Below are 14,783 nucleotides of genomic sequence, written 5' to 3' on the forward strand. Positions count from 1 at the left end.
AAATCAATTGACTACTAAAGCTTAATTTCAACACGGCACTATATGGACGATTGGCGCAGTGGTCTCGATACTTGACTTTTGCCGCGACCGCTAAACGTTCAAGAAACGTGGGTTCAAACCTCAACTTCGTCAACATTTTTGTGAGAAATTAAAATTGTTTCTCTATACAATAATAATGAGTTCCTCTGACAACATAACGTTTAGACGCACACGGACGCAATCTGACTCGAGAGACAAAACTTTCTATGAGTCAACGCTAGATGACACTACTGGTAGCTTGCCCGACATAACTAATGATGACTACAATAAACAATTGAATGAATACAAGGAACAAATAGAGGAACTTACGCTGCAGTTGCAAAGTGCACATACAGAAATTGAACATCTCTCTTTAGAAAACAATAAATTGAAAAATATGAATGACGACTTAGTACGGAAGAATGAACTGTACAAAAAAGTCACAGAAAGCCCTGTGAAGAAATTTAAAACAAATTCTCCAAAAACGAATAGTCCAGTCAATAAAGTGAAGACAATTACTTCAACGAAGACATCAAATAAACATACACAAACTGAATACTTATATGAAAAAAGTAGAACTGTTAAAAACGCCTCGGATTTGCAAAATACTAATTGCCACCATAGTAAGCCAGCTTTAAAGACAGTGGACACTACCAAAGCTCAATACAAAAATAAAATATGCATATTAAGTTCAAACCAAAGTAATCGTATACTGGCCATTGCAGAAAACACTTTGACAAACAATTTTAAAACCTGCCATTACCTGATGTCACATTCAGGTATAAAACAAATGTTGGAGGGACTAAATACAAAGTTATCTGATTACACTATGAAGGATTACTGTATTATTTTATTAGGCGAGGAAGACTTTAGAACCACGCATAATTATATCAATTTGGTTTTACACATAAGAAAGGTTTTGCAAGGAGTAAAACATACCAATATTATAATGTGCTTACCTACATTTAAATATGGGAATTACATGCATATGTTTAACAGCAGAATAGAGAATTTCAACAATCTCTTATATCTGGACGTCACAACACATGAACATGCATACTTGGTCGACTCCAACTTAAACCTAATGTACGATCACAGCATGTTTTTTAAGAGAACTGGCATGGTGAATAATAGGGGCATGCAGACAATTTTTAATGACATATTAAATCAGATTTATGACATTGAACAGTATTTTAACACTACCAGATTCTTGACAAATTCTAAGGACAACATGACGGGAAAACGACAACCAAATAATATGGAAAATTTGAACACCGACGGAAATATTGAAGAAACGATAGCCATATCTGATCGTAATGTGACAAATGCGAGTGATGACTGTTTTTTTCGTGTGTAATCATGTACACATAATGCATCAGAATATTGATGGATTAATTAGTAAATCTGGCCTATTGTCTGTAAACTTGGATGAACTTGACTCAAATGAAAGAATAATTGATGTTTTATGTATTACTGAACACAACATGATCGAAAGTGATGTAGCACAGCTATCCATACCTAACTACACATTGGCTACATACTCATCAAGAAATGTAAGAAGAGGAGGATCCTGTATTTTGGTTAGGCACGGGCACCAATTCAGGGTTGTTAGCAGTCTTTGCTTACTGGGCATTATTGAATATTGTGTAATTGAACTCATTGAACTAAACATAATTGTAATTTGCATTTATAGACCGCCAAGGTCAACGACTGTTAATATTTTTTTCGTTAAACTTGATGAATTACTTGCAAAATTTATAAATAGAACAAGTAAGATCGTGATATGTGGTGACTTTAATATTAATACGTTGGTAAAAAACAAAGTTACAACAGAATTCGAACAGATGTTATTAAATTATAATCTCAAACTACAAATACAAGGTATAACACGTGCATCCAGTGGGACATGTTTAGACAATATTATACATAATGTCCGCGGATGTAAAAGTGAGATTCTTGAATTTGCTCTATCAGATCACAAAGCTCAGTTATTAAAATGTCCTACAAAACGACTATGTTTATTAAAGTATTGGTATGTAAGTAGAAGAGACTATAATAAGGAAAATTTTAGTAAGTTCAAGGAAGGATTACAACAAATAACCTTCAATAATGTATATGATTCTGACGACCCAAATGAGGCTTTTGACATTTTTCACGATACTTTAATTTTGTTGTATAATCTATGTTTCCCATTAATACAAGTTAAACTTTCTGCCATAAAGAAACCAAAATGGATTAGTAAAGGTATAAAAGTATGCAGCAAGCGAAAACGTAGTTTACTTTGGAAATATAGAAAATGTCCAACGTCGGAAAATAAACTCGAGTTTAAACAGTACTCAAACCGTTTTAAACGTATAATAAACCTAACGCAGAAAGCACAAAACAATTACTACATTAAAAATTCATTAAATAAATCAAAGGCCACTTGGAACGTAATAAATTCCTCTAAAAGTAATTTGCCTAGAGAAAATATATCTCATTTGACCGTGAATAATGAAAAAATTACTGACCCAAAAAAAATTGCTGACATATTTAATGACTTTTTTATAGACGTGGTTAAACCGATTAATGCTGACACTCTACAAAATAATTACAATAATGAGACTTTAAACAATATTCCTAATACAATATATTTAAGACCTTGCATACCTCAAGATATAGATAGAATTATCATGTCACTTAAGAATTGCAATAGTACAGGCTACGACGGCGTACACACAAAAATATTGAAAAACGTAGCAGAGTTAATTTCACCAGTACTTTGTCACATTTTAAACAATTGCATTGAAAATGGTGTGTATCCGGATAAATTAAAAACAACAATAATAAAACCTTTGTNAAAGCGCAAAATTATAAAATCAGTACGTGGCGAGGGAATGACGCTAAAAACTGTAGACTCATTTTCAACTAAAGAAAATCAAATTATTGTTTATTGAAACCGCAAAATATTAATAGAATTTGGTGTAATATACATTTAAATAGATTATTCGTTAATTAAAACAAAGGATAAAGTTGATGTTTTTATAAATGTGGGTCCCAAAACACAAACTTTTGGAGTACGGACATGCCTAGGGAATGACGTTTTGGGTCATTCAAAAGGAATTTAAGATGTTTTAAAAATAGTTTCAAAAAATATAAATGGGTGATGAATAAAGCACATTGCGAGCTGTTATTTAACAATTTTGGAATAAAATATTAACAAATATTTCATGTCAAATGTGGCGCGGACTAAGAGTTGACATATTTTTGTGGAATGACCCATAAATGTTTAACCGCCGCGTTAGGCCCTTGATACGCGCGTTAATGTCTTCCGCATTAAGCCATAACACCTATGCTTATGACCTGATTTTACAAGGCGCTGGCCTCAAATAACCAGACATTATGTAGTACATAATACAGTAGATTATATTGATTGCTGAAAGAAACATTTCTCAAGCAAACACTCATATTACGCACTGATTAATAAGTCAGCGCGCCATTTCTCGGGCAAATAAATCGGGCTGCTTTTGTTCCCTAAATGACGAATCGCGTGTTTTGGCGGGCATTTGTTGCTTGTCCTCTCTGACTGGGGCATTACATGGGTCGACTTGTAGTCCAAATTGTGTTTAACAGTAACATGATGTTTAGTTTTGGAGTTGTTTGCGTGACGACCCAAGTATGTACACAAAACATACTTTGCGGTCTAAACGGCTACGGCAGTCAATATTGAAATGAGAGCAAGAGATGTCCTTTTTCTTTTCGCAGCGTGGGATGTTCACCCACAAGGTGGACCGACGACCTCATAAAGGTAGGCGGTAGGAAGGCGCTGAATGCAGGCCACTACCAACCGGGCGATGTGAAAATCATTTAGTGGAGACTTATGTTCAGCCATAGACGTCCTGTGGCTGAAATGATGATGATGATTTATCCTTTATCCAAAATTTTATTGGAGCATTATGTAAGGTTTTGATTTTTTATAATTTTGAAAATCGTATAGTGTAAAGCCCATCACACCTAATCCGCCGACATAGCGCGGCTTGATCACTGTATTATTTTTTGCCTCATTTATTTCACATATTGCTGGAATGAGGGTAAGGCAGACAAGAAACTTGACCTTGCCTTGCAGTATTTTTTTTGTAAACATTAAGTTAATTACTGTAGTATAAATGGTAGATTAGAAAACCTTGTTAGTTATACCACAGGTTATACCTTCTATGACTAGTGGAGTAAAGGCTATTTCGAAGCGTGGTGCACATCTAAAGCAGTTGCCAATAGTACGTGCAGCGGCTGCATGCAGCGTGTCACGACTGCACGACTGGTCTATTATTTAACAAAATATAACAACAGATACTACGCAATAATAATAGGCCTCCCACTAGGTGAACCGAAGATCTACTAAAGGTCGCGGAATACACCTAGATGCGTCGTTGTGAAAATCCTTGTGAGTCCTTTATCCAGCAATGGACGTTATTTGGTGAAAGGAACGAACTGGTACTCACGCATGTATTCATCAAACTAACATGGGTACTATTTGTAGTACTAAGTATAAGTAAACAGTCACAATAAGAAGTTTGTAGTTCAAAAGACGGCCGGGTCAAGATTGGCAATGAAAGGAACTATACACATCGGGTAAAGGTCAGGGGGTTTAGCTATAGGGAGAAGATAAAAGCCAGATCGTTCAGGCAACATTCTTCAGGATTGTTATATGCTCGTAACAGAATATAGGGGCTAGCTCGTAACAGTATTGAATATTAGTCTTAGACAACCCTTTCAGGATTTTTATATGCTTGCACCTCTACACATACATTTATCTGCCTTGAAAAGGCAAACTTTCTCAGAGTATTTTTAATGTAATTTATTGGCCTCCACTGCAGAGAGAGAGGGTAGAGAGGGAGGTAAATTAGAGAGGGTCGTGGTAAATTAGAGACCCTCTCTAATTTACCAGAAGCAAATGGAGAATTTGGCCTACACTCTCCACGCTGGCCAGACTGGTTAGGGAGGTAATAGGCACCTATTTTAGAACAACTTTAATTTCCATTGGGAAAATCGTAATTTTGTTGAACGCTGCGCCACTGGTGCTATTATCAAAACCTTAAAATTCCAGTTACTCACGTGGTAAATTAATTGCAATCAGATAAATTTGGAAAACAATGACAACAATATCTATAGTAAAACATCAAGAGTTACATGCAGTAATATCTACTTGTGCGTATGTCGCACTGAAAATTGCGTTTATTACGCTGGTTCAGGGAATTTGATTTGAAAGTGGACTGTATAGGTTTTTTATAATAGAAAATTGATGAAAGGTAGATCAGTCCTCGCAACACAGAGACAGGTAATCTGAGCTTCACCAACCTTAAAATCGACCCTCGCCACGGACGGAAGCCAACCTGCAGACGCACGGCGTTCTGGGCGGTGGAGCACTGCCAGAGTATGCTCGGAGCTGATGCTGATGATGATGATGGTACGCGGAGCACGGCTACACGCGAATTATAGCAAAAGACACGGTCTTTTCAGGGAGTGAACGTCACTCGTAGACTCGCTAAGCGTGCGCGACACACGGGTGTGCGCGATGAGCGTCGCCGGGCAAGTGGGGCTTGCTCCGACCATTGGACGATGGTAGGAAAATAAAGTTGGCGAAGCAAATGTGAGAATACCCGCCAATATTTTTACAAGGACTGAACACTACTCGTACTTACTTTAGAGTGTTATTTCAAAAATAGCTGAAATGAATATACCTACTCATACAGTCCTACATTCCTAAAACAGTAGACTGATCAATATGTAACATGGCTGAACCCTTTCGTACTGGGCAAATATTCCAAGTCATGCAATGAGGTCGTGCATGACATGACAATAAATATTTTCGTTTTTCGCATTTGATTTATTAGGCAACTGTTCATTTGTTAGCTATAGAATACGCAAGCTATCTGCAGATGTGTTGTACACGACTGAAAAAAATGAAATAGATGAAGTTAAAGTAGGTACACGTTACCAATAGCTTGCTTAGAACCACGGTAAAACGAACAAAGCAACGGTGTACTACCATTTCCCCAAGTGTCACTGCAGTTAACACGAAGCTCCAGTACATTGGTGTGGACTTGAATATTCGTAATTGTGCCCTAGAGCACATTTCTAAGCATATAAAACACGACATTACTAAAAATGGACGTCACAACAGCCATTTTATATTCATGATGGACTATAAATACCGACCCAGGCAATTCGTGCGTGAGAACATTTGCTGTGAAGGAAATATCAGGGTTTCTTGTTGAAGAAATGGAAAAGTGGAGCTAACATATTATTGCATTGGAAATGTTTTAAATCCAGATGGGCAGCAATTAAAAAAAATGAAATAAAATCGAAAGAGCATTAGGTTCTTACCTACCTTTTTTCGGGGAATACACCAACGTACTACAAAATTACTTCTTTATTAATGACAGTCAAACCTCTGAGGGTAATTTTGTGCCAATGTATTTTCTTAAGTGATATGAAAACGTACTCGTATACTTTAGGTACTGATTAAAAGCTTAAAATCCCCTTAGGAAATGCCACTCTTATATGGTGCTACTGATGGCATTAAATTAGGTAGGTATCCAAGAAAATTTTCATCTAATGAAAACTTTTTTATAAGCCGTATGGAAAATATACCTATCCCAACTAATATTATAAATGCGAAAGTAACTCTGTCTGTCTGTCTGTCTGTCTGTCTGTCTGTCTGTCTGTCTGTCTGTCTGTCTGTCTGTCTGTCTGTCTGTCTGTCTGTCTGTTACGCTTTCCCGCTTAAACCTCGCAACCGATTTTGATGAAATTTGGCATAGAGATAGTTTGAGTCCCGGGAAAGAACATAGGATAGTTTTTATCCCGGTTTTTGAAACAGGGACGCGCGCGATAAAGTTTTTCTGTGACAGACAAAATTCCACGCGGGCGAAGCTGCGGGTGGAAAGCTAGTAGATAGATAAAAGATACAGAATTCACAAGATAGTTAATTTAATAACAGGTAAGAACTAAGTTTGGTCTTGTAAGTTTGTTGTACTAGTGGAGTACCTGCGAAAGTTAAACTAGTTAAGGGAGGCGGGTGGTGGTAGCATCAGTTAGTAATTGGAATACCACAAATTATAGCTCTGAATATAATTTACCTGCTGCATATATGCTCTATTACTAATAAAACTTACACGCTCGTTAAACAGCATTTTAAAACAGTGTTCAACAACTGTGTAACTTTTTATTAGTAAGGGGGATGGTGAATAACAAGTCGAAAAATAGGCAGTCATTCAGTGTTTGAAAATAAAAATAACAAAACGTACCAAATGTAACTAAGGTACAGACGACGGCACGTCAACGTAACCACTGCGGGTTCTTGTACAGTTGTGACAGGGGCGAGTTTGCAACAAAAATGGGTAGCCTGATGTACTGTCGTGATAAACTGAAAAAGATACTAGCGGATTTCAAACATAATTTAACCCTCTAGACAGCATACCTGCTGTTGTAATTATAACCAATGAAGTGGTGCATTTACACATCGATTAATTAGGTATGTAAACCTTTATAAGCAACATTTGGATAACAATCTAATTTTGTGATAATTTAATGTTACCGTCTAGTGACACAATAGTTTTTATTAGGTCAATGACAATATAATTGTATAATGAGTATTAAACACTTTCCACGTATCAGTGTTTAAATAGGTCAGGCTATTATCACAGATAGTACCTACCTACCGTTCTAGTACATACTTAGAGCGTTTTTATTTTATTTTTATCATGGTATTCATTACGAACTTTTTTTTTATTTGGTAATTAATTATTTTTATTATAAAATGTTTGTTTGATTCAGCTAAAGCTAGATTATCTATCTATAGATTTTTTTATCCACAACGAGGAAGCTCTTGAATTCAAGACATACTTTTAATGAGCTGTCAAAGCGCGACTTTTGTAAAGCGAACCTATGACGTCACTTCTTCAATTCATTACGTAATCAACTACCCAATGGGCAAGAAACAACGAAATGGATTTTTCGTGACGTGATTGTCGGTTTCCCGCTTCGCACACGGACACCGCTGAAAATCGATAAGTTTGTGTGTAGTTTAGTGAGGCAGTGACCGACTGGCACAGCACGACGGATCGATATCGACTACCTAATAATGCCCGCGAAGCACGAGCCGCCTAAAATGCTCTCCAATTATGGCCAAACCTGGGGCAGCAGACTCGATTCCAAATATAAATTCGTTCTATTTTTGAAACTGTGGCGGGAATACAAATGGATTGTTTTTTTTTTGGATGTCAATCGATAAAACCAGCCAGGGTGAAGGATAAGTTTACTTTATCGTTCGAAGGTCAAGGTTATTTCATTTTGTTTTTTGCCTCCATAAAAAGGTTTTAAGTTCGAATTGAAAAAAAAAGGTAATGTGTGCAGCTTTTCAGAAATATGATATCTTAAAATGTCATGTATTGTATTGGAAACTGCATCCAATAATGTTCTAGCGTAGCATGCCGATCTGAGCTCATGTTCGGAAAGGAAATAGAATCTTTTTAGGCAAAGCAAGAGAACGCAACCGAAAAGAGAATTCAATTTTCATTCGATTACTAGCCGTTTTTAGCATTTGTTAGCCTTTTAAAAGCTCTTATGTGTCCATTTTAGTAGTGATACCTCTATTCCTTTTCAGAGAACTAATAGGTCGTGTTGGGTGAAAATGCAACTGTAAAATGTGGATTTCATTTAGTGTTAAAGTAAGATGGTGCAACTCAGCCTAGGTATCTTTGCATGCAACCATGCAAAAACAACAAAGTATAAACACATACGAGTCCTTATACGTATCTACGTAATCGTTGAGATTTCGGATACAGAAATGTTTTTCTTGCGCATGTTCTTTCTCATATTATTATGTCGTAAATATCAACACCCTGTAGAATAAAGCTTGTTTGTTTTCACGTCCCAGCTTACCCAAAGTAGGACGGAGCTCGTTGATGAGATGAAATCAAAGTTTGATCCATACAAGCAACCCGGATAAATTCAGGTAAAAGGGTGTGTTTTTGTTTTGACAGGGGGATTAGGTTGGGGGTACAAAAATAAAGGGTAAAATATAGGAATCAAACTGCGCACGGTTCTATAAAAGAGGTGGTTTAACGGGTAAGAATTGTAAGATTATTTTGATAATGTATTTTGGAAGGAATATCAGGTAGAGCATATATTGTCATAAAGAACTTACGATGGTAGTCGATTGATGAATCTTAGCCTCATGAAAAATCAATGACATAAGTAGGCAGTGTGTTGCATTTGACAAAGTCGTCGATAAATTATTGTTAGATCTTTTGTTGTTTTCTTTTTGTTATAAAAAAAACGATGGCTATAGCTAGTTACTTGGGTCATAACTTTTCTGCAGGAACAAATTCTACAAAGAATGACGTCCCATAGCTGAGTATTTCGGTGTAAAAATATACCAAGTGTGAGATTTTTTTGTGTGAGAACGCCTAGTCTGTCAGGTGAGAGCTCCACAAAAATGTCGCGTTTTTCCCATTAGAATCGTCTCTAAAAATAAAACCAACGATGCGTGGAAGCCGATGAAAAAGATCGCTCGATCGAATGATGGATTGCAAATGTAATCCAGAAGGTATTGAAATATTTTTTGAGCGATCACTTAACTTTCGATTGGAATTGTTGATTCGGCATTTATCGGATTTGATCGGCAGAATAACGAAGTTTAACGGTTTATTAGTTAGAGGGGCGAACCCTTTTCAGATTTGGAATAGGTATCAATATTTCAAAACGGTCTTGAAACTGCTCGTAATTTATCGCGAATTGAGAGAAAATGAAAGGAATTCTTATTCTACGAGTATACCTTCAGTTATTTTGAAATGTTTAGAAAATGTGCCTAGCTTTCTGAAAAGCTATTTACGTGAGAATCACAATACAACTTTATGGTACCAAATGACGATGATGACCTAGGAATTGTTCTAAACAGTCAATCAACTTCTGAAAAGTAAAAAATATTTACAGACAGGTTTAAAAAAAAAACGTAACCTTTTCCACAAAATAAACCAGCATTTAAACATCTCTAAGCAAAACGGCGGGAAAATATTGACACGATTAAGCTAGCGTATCTTATTATGAGAATCTGCAACTCTTTTTAATTTCCCGTCCCTTTTGAAAGCTGACGAGATATTTTATCATTTGATGAAGGTATAAAATGTGCGCTGTAGATATAGCGTTAAAAATTAACGAAGTGATCATTTTTTCTGACAATACCTTGGTTCTAGTAATAACATTAAAACGTTATCGTATGATAAACTACTACAAAACTAAATATTATAAACTAATCTTTATTAAATAGTAATTACAAAAAAACATTAATTTTTACACCTTTTATAGCATACATTCTAGTTACCGTGCGTGACACGTGCTTCGATGGATTTTTAAAGACTCTCAACTTTGATAGGTTTTAATTGACCCCCATAATAGGCAGTAGAAATAAAGTCAATAGCATTGTTCTGAATTTTTAACTGACTTTAAAAAAAGAAGGAGGTTCTACGTTCGACTGTACTTAAGTGTATCTTTTTTTACTTATTGCTTTAAGGTTTAAACTTGTATGTCCTAACAGCCAAGGTGCAAAAGAAACATTATTGGGATTCCCTGGGCGGATTATAACCTCATTACAGGGCCCCATTGTGCCCTTCTGTTATTGTATGATTCCTTCATTTCGTCCGACCCTGCTAATGTCCGCCCTTTCATAAACACCATCGGTTGGTAGCCTTCCTTACTGAGTAGCATTCAGATTGTAGCGTAAAAAAAGCTTTTGTTGTTGTGAAAACGGTTTTCGCATTTTTTTGGATAAGCTGAAATATTACGGTTATGGCTTGAAGCAAATCTGATGTTTTTATTTAGCTTGGAAATTCATATAAACGTCACTGAATACTACACTATTAAAAGTCCAGCATCGAGTTAGGTATAGGCTAATTTTAGAAACTTTGGTGAGTTAAGTCCAAGAAAAGCCTTCTGAGAGGTACTGTACATGTGTGAAGGCAGAGCACGTCGTTAAAAGTTTATCAACTTTTCAAACTAACATTACTAAAACACAACATTAACATTTAACATCGACGGCGACAAAGTCAAATGAATAATTTGCAAGTTCAAAACTTCTGTAACATCCCGAAATTAAGTGCAAACTGTTGGCTACGTAGTTAAAATTGTTTTTATTGGCGCCCCTGGAATACCGCCGGCTATTTAGTTAATAAACTACTAATCTATGCCGAACTGAGTGCAACATACCTGGCAACTTTAGATTGCTAACTCCGCAGGGAACCCTCCTAGGTTAATAAAAGAAAAACATTGTCACTGTCAAACACTGAAACATTCCATTTTTGAAATTAACTTCTTCCAACTGCGGTCGAAGTGGCCAGAATTGCCGAGCTTACAACTTCTGAAGTCGCGAAGTTTTTAAGCGCAGTGAACGCGTGCTCGCCACACAGCGAGCTTACAGCGACTGAACTTCAGGGTGTATTTTGAAACTCTCGCAAGCCTTAATGTCTGTAAGCGGCTTTACGGTTATTAGTAAGGGTATATAGGGCTTAACGATTTGTGTTAATACATTGCGGACTAAATATTTTACGTTGGATAGGCCTTTGCTTGTCCGCCGAGGCCTTCTTCAAAGCAACCAACATGTGGCACGTAATTAATTTATAGCTGAAAGCTGAGTCACGATAAATATTTGGACTTTTTTTGCTTAATTATGTTCGAAAAATGTTTTTGCTTGATTTTTTCGTACGAAAAATTTTAATGGAGTAGAATATTATAACTTAGCTTTCGTTTAAATTTGTTCAGCGGATTTAATTTTAATATACGAGCTTAGAGATGACATTTTTTATTGCTACGGAGAAAATTTTCCAGAGAATAATTTTCTAGAATATTGCAATCTTTATGAGACCTCCCAGTTGCAATAAAAGTATACGTTATTTACAGAAACGTATAGTAATATCAAGTTGGCAAGCAGGAGCTTTCCTCACGTAACTATTCATTATTCAGACAACAAAATTCTGGAAGAATGCGAGAAGTAGCAGACAGCAATATGAAATATTTATGCTTTAAATGGACTCAATTTTAAAAATACATCTATGGATATGAACTTTTAAACAGTAGGTAGGTATTTCTAAGTAATGTTTTATTCTCTTAAAAATATACTGGATTAATAAAGAGCACTAGAAAAAAAGTAGCAAAATTGAGAGTTCTTGAAACAAAGAAAATACTGGCAAAATTTAATTGTCAATTAAACTCAAAATTTCATTTGTTTTGTTTTTCGTTATATTACTTATATTAGGTAGGGCAACTCAGGAAAACTCACTGTGAAAAGTCATTGTGGAAAACCTTGGGGGATGCCTTTATCCAACAGTGGACGTCGTTTTGTTTGAAATGAACGAAGTAAAAAAAAATCTAAAGTCTACTTGTCCTCTAAGATGGTTTTAATATTAGGTGCAAATGATAGAATCCTATTAAACAATTTGCTCTTAATATCAAAGAATACCTATTTCTCCCTTTATGTCGGCACCTAGAATTTTAATCGCAAGAACCAATTTACAATGTCAGAGGATACACAAATTGAGTATCGTGTGAGTGAGTACACTCGGGAAACGGTCTCTGGCAGTTGATTTACATTTTAATTGAATTCATTTCATAAATAAATATTTCATAGGGCCTTTTCAGCTGCAGCCCCTGCATTCTTTCAGTTTGCAGATTGAAAATGAATAAACGGATGTCTTTGTTTACATAAATGACTTCTTTTACTCGTAAATGTTGAAAAGGTATTGAAAGTATTGTTAAATGTTATTTAACTCCTTCGTAACTTAGGGGATTTGATTCCCAGATGGGACACAATAAAAGTACGTTTTCAGTTTGTGAGACTATTGCATGCTCAGATAATGATTACCCATTACTAATTAGACGAGAGATGCTTGTAGTTATAAAATATGATATCACAGTTTGTCAATTTTTACAGCTAGCAAGAATAAATATGAAGATGACGCTTGCAAGTTTAATAGCAAAGCTTTTATCACAGTAATGAATAAAATTGAAAAATTGTGACATTATGGACAGTTCAAACAAAATGTCAGAACCCCTCCGCCTCTTCCATATCATATTAGAAGCCACTCAATTGACACAGCGACTGAAGATATAAAGGCAAGACCACATCAAAGTTTATTACAAGTACTAGCGGCCCGCCCCGGCTTCGCACGGTTGCAATGGAATTTCCCGGCTTTTCTTCTATAATATGCATGTTTTACAGCTATAAACCTTTATCTTGAGTCACTCTATCTATTAACCGCATCAAAAGCCGTTGCGTAGTTCTAAAAATCTAAGCATACTTAGGGACAGACAGCGGAAAGCGACTTTGTTTTATACTTAATGTAGTGATTTTGAAAATGCTTGTCTCTCTAACTTTACCTTCAAAGTACTAGTCTCTCTACCTACTCTTTGGCATCTTTATCTTAATTTCTCTACATGGTTCTGTCGCCACAGATCGGCTGAACCATTTAAGAACCTAGTAAGTGCAGCGGAGCAAATTTTACAGGAGAGCGAAAAAACGCATTTTCATTTGCCCTGCTAAGATGCTTAAAGATTTGGATAACTTCCGATGTTTATATTAAAGATTAGTTACTAAAGTATACTTTATGGAATAAAAGAATATATTTAGTTAAAAATTGCAAGTTTTATGCTCTTTAATAACACTAAAAATTATTTTTTTGACAAAAGTGCCTCGTAAAAATCAAAATAAAAATCGAATATGAATCAGTCAGTCAGAGTCAGTCACTCCAAAACCCCGAAAGCTTTCAGCTCGAGTTGCAAAATCGTTTCGAATGCCTAGGAGACTGCGAAAATGTGGACGAATACAATGACAGGTTCGTGGAAATTGTCCAAACGACTGGGTCTAAGTTCTTTAAAACCCGTCGTCCAAAAGGAACCAAAAAGATCTCTGACCTCACCAATAAACTTATGGAAGAGAGACGAAACTTGGTTCTGCAGTCCTCTGAAGATGCTGCTCAGTATCGGCATCTTAACAGACAGATCTCCAAGTCTTTGACTCGCGATCTACGCTAATTTAATACAGATCGTATTAAAGAGGCGATTGAGCGTAACAAAGGCTCTAAAGTGTTCGCTAGGGATCTGTCTGTTGGCCAAAGTCAACTGACCAAGCTGAAGACCGAGGATGGCAGAGACATCTCGTCGGGGCCTGAGTTATTGGAAGAGGTTGAGAAGTTCTACGGACAATTATACACGAGTGTACGTACACCTGTCATAAATCTAGCCGAANCGGTCTTTGTGGAAATCCTTGGGGGAGGCCTTTGTCCAGCAGTGGACGTCTTTCGGCTGAAACGAACGAACGAACGATGAATCAGTACTCATGTAGTCCCCAGATTTTGATATGGTTATCGAGTGTCAGCCAACAGAACTCGAAATAATATTTCAATTACAGTAGCATTTTACCTCTAGTAAGTCACATTGACCATTTTGAAACCTAGTAAGTCCATGCACTTACTAGGTTTTAAATGGTCATTGTAACTTGCTAGGTTTTGATAATGGTTTTTGCAGATTTGAATTGCACTTACTAGGTTTTTAGCAACGCGTTTCTCCGGTGTTAAGTGTAATAGAGCGATTTCTGTCTTCACATTCTAAGGTGATTTATGACAAAAAACGAAAATCTGAAAAAGTGTCCCTTACTAGGTTCTTAAATGGTTCAGCCGAGATGTCCTGTGGGTTAAATGGTGAAAAAAATGTTTTATTTTTTCATATTATGTTGT

General features: G+C 36.2%; 1 protein-coding gene across 1 annotated transcript in view; it reads right to left on the bottom strand.

Moving 5' to 3' along the window:
* LOC114359399 (uncharacterized) overlaps window positions 1-11,459 on the bottom strand; it is a 133,603-nt gene extending 122,144 nt beyond the window's left edge. Inside the window, exon 1 of the mRNA XM_028313793.1 lies at window positions 11,263-11,459. The gene's annotated coding sequence lies outside the window, so the exon portion shown is untranslated. The remainder of the gene's footprint in view (window positions 1-11,262) is intronic.
* Between the last annotated feature and the right edge of the window lie 3,324 nt (window positions 11,460-14,783).

This window comes from Ostrinia furnacalis, unplaced genomic scaffold (assembly GCF_004193835.3).
Source record: "Ostrinia furnacalis isolate ACB-3 unplaced genomic scaffold, ASM419383v2 OfSCF4362, whole genome shotgun sequence".
Lineage (NCBI taxonomy): Eukaryota > Metazoa > Arthropoda > Insecta > Lepidoptera > Crambidae > Ostrinia > Ostrinia furnacalis.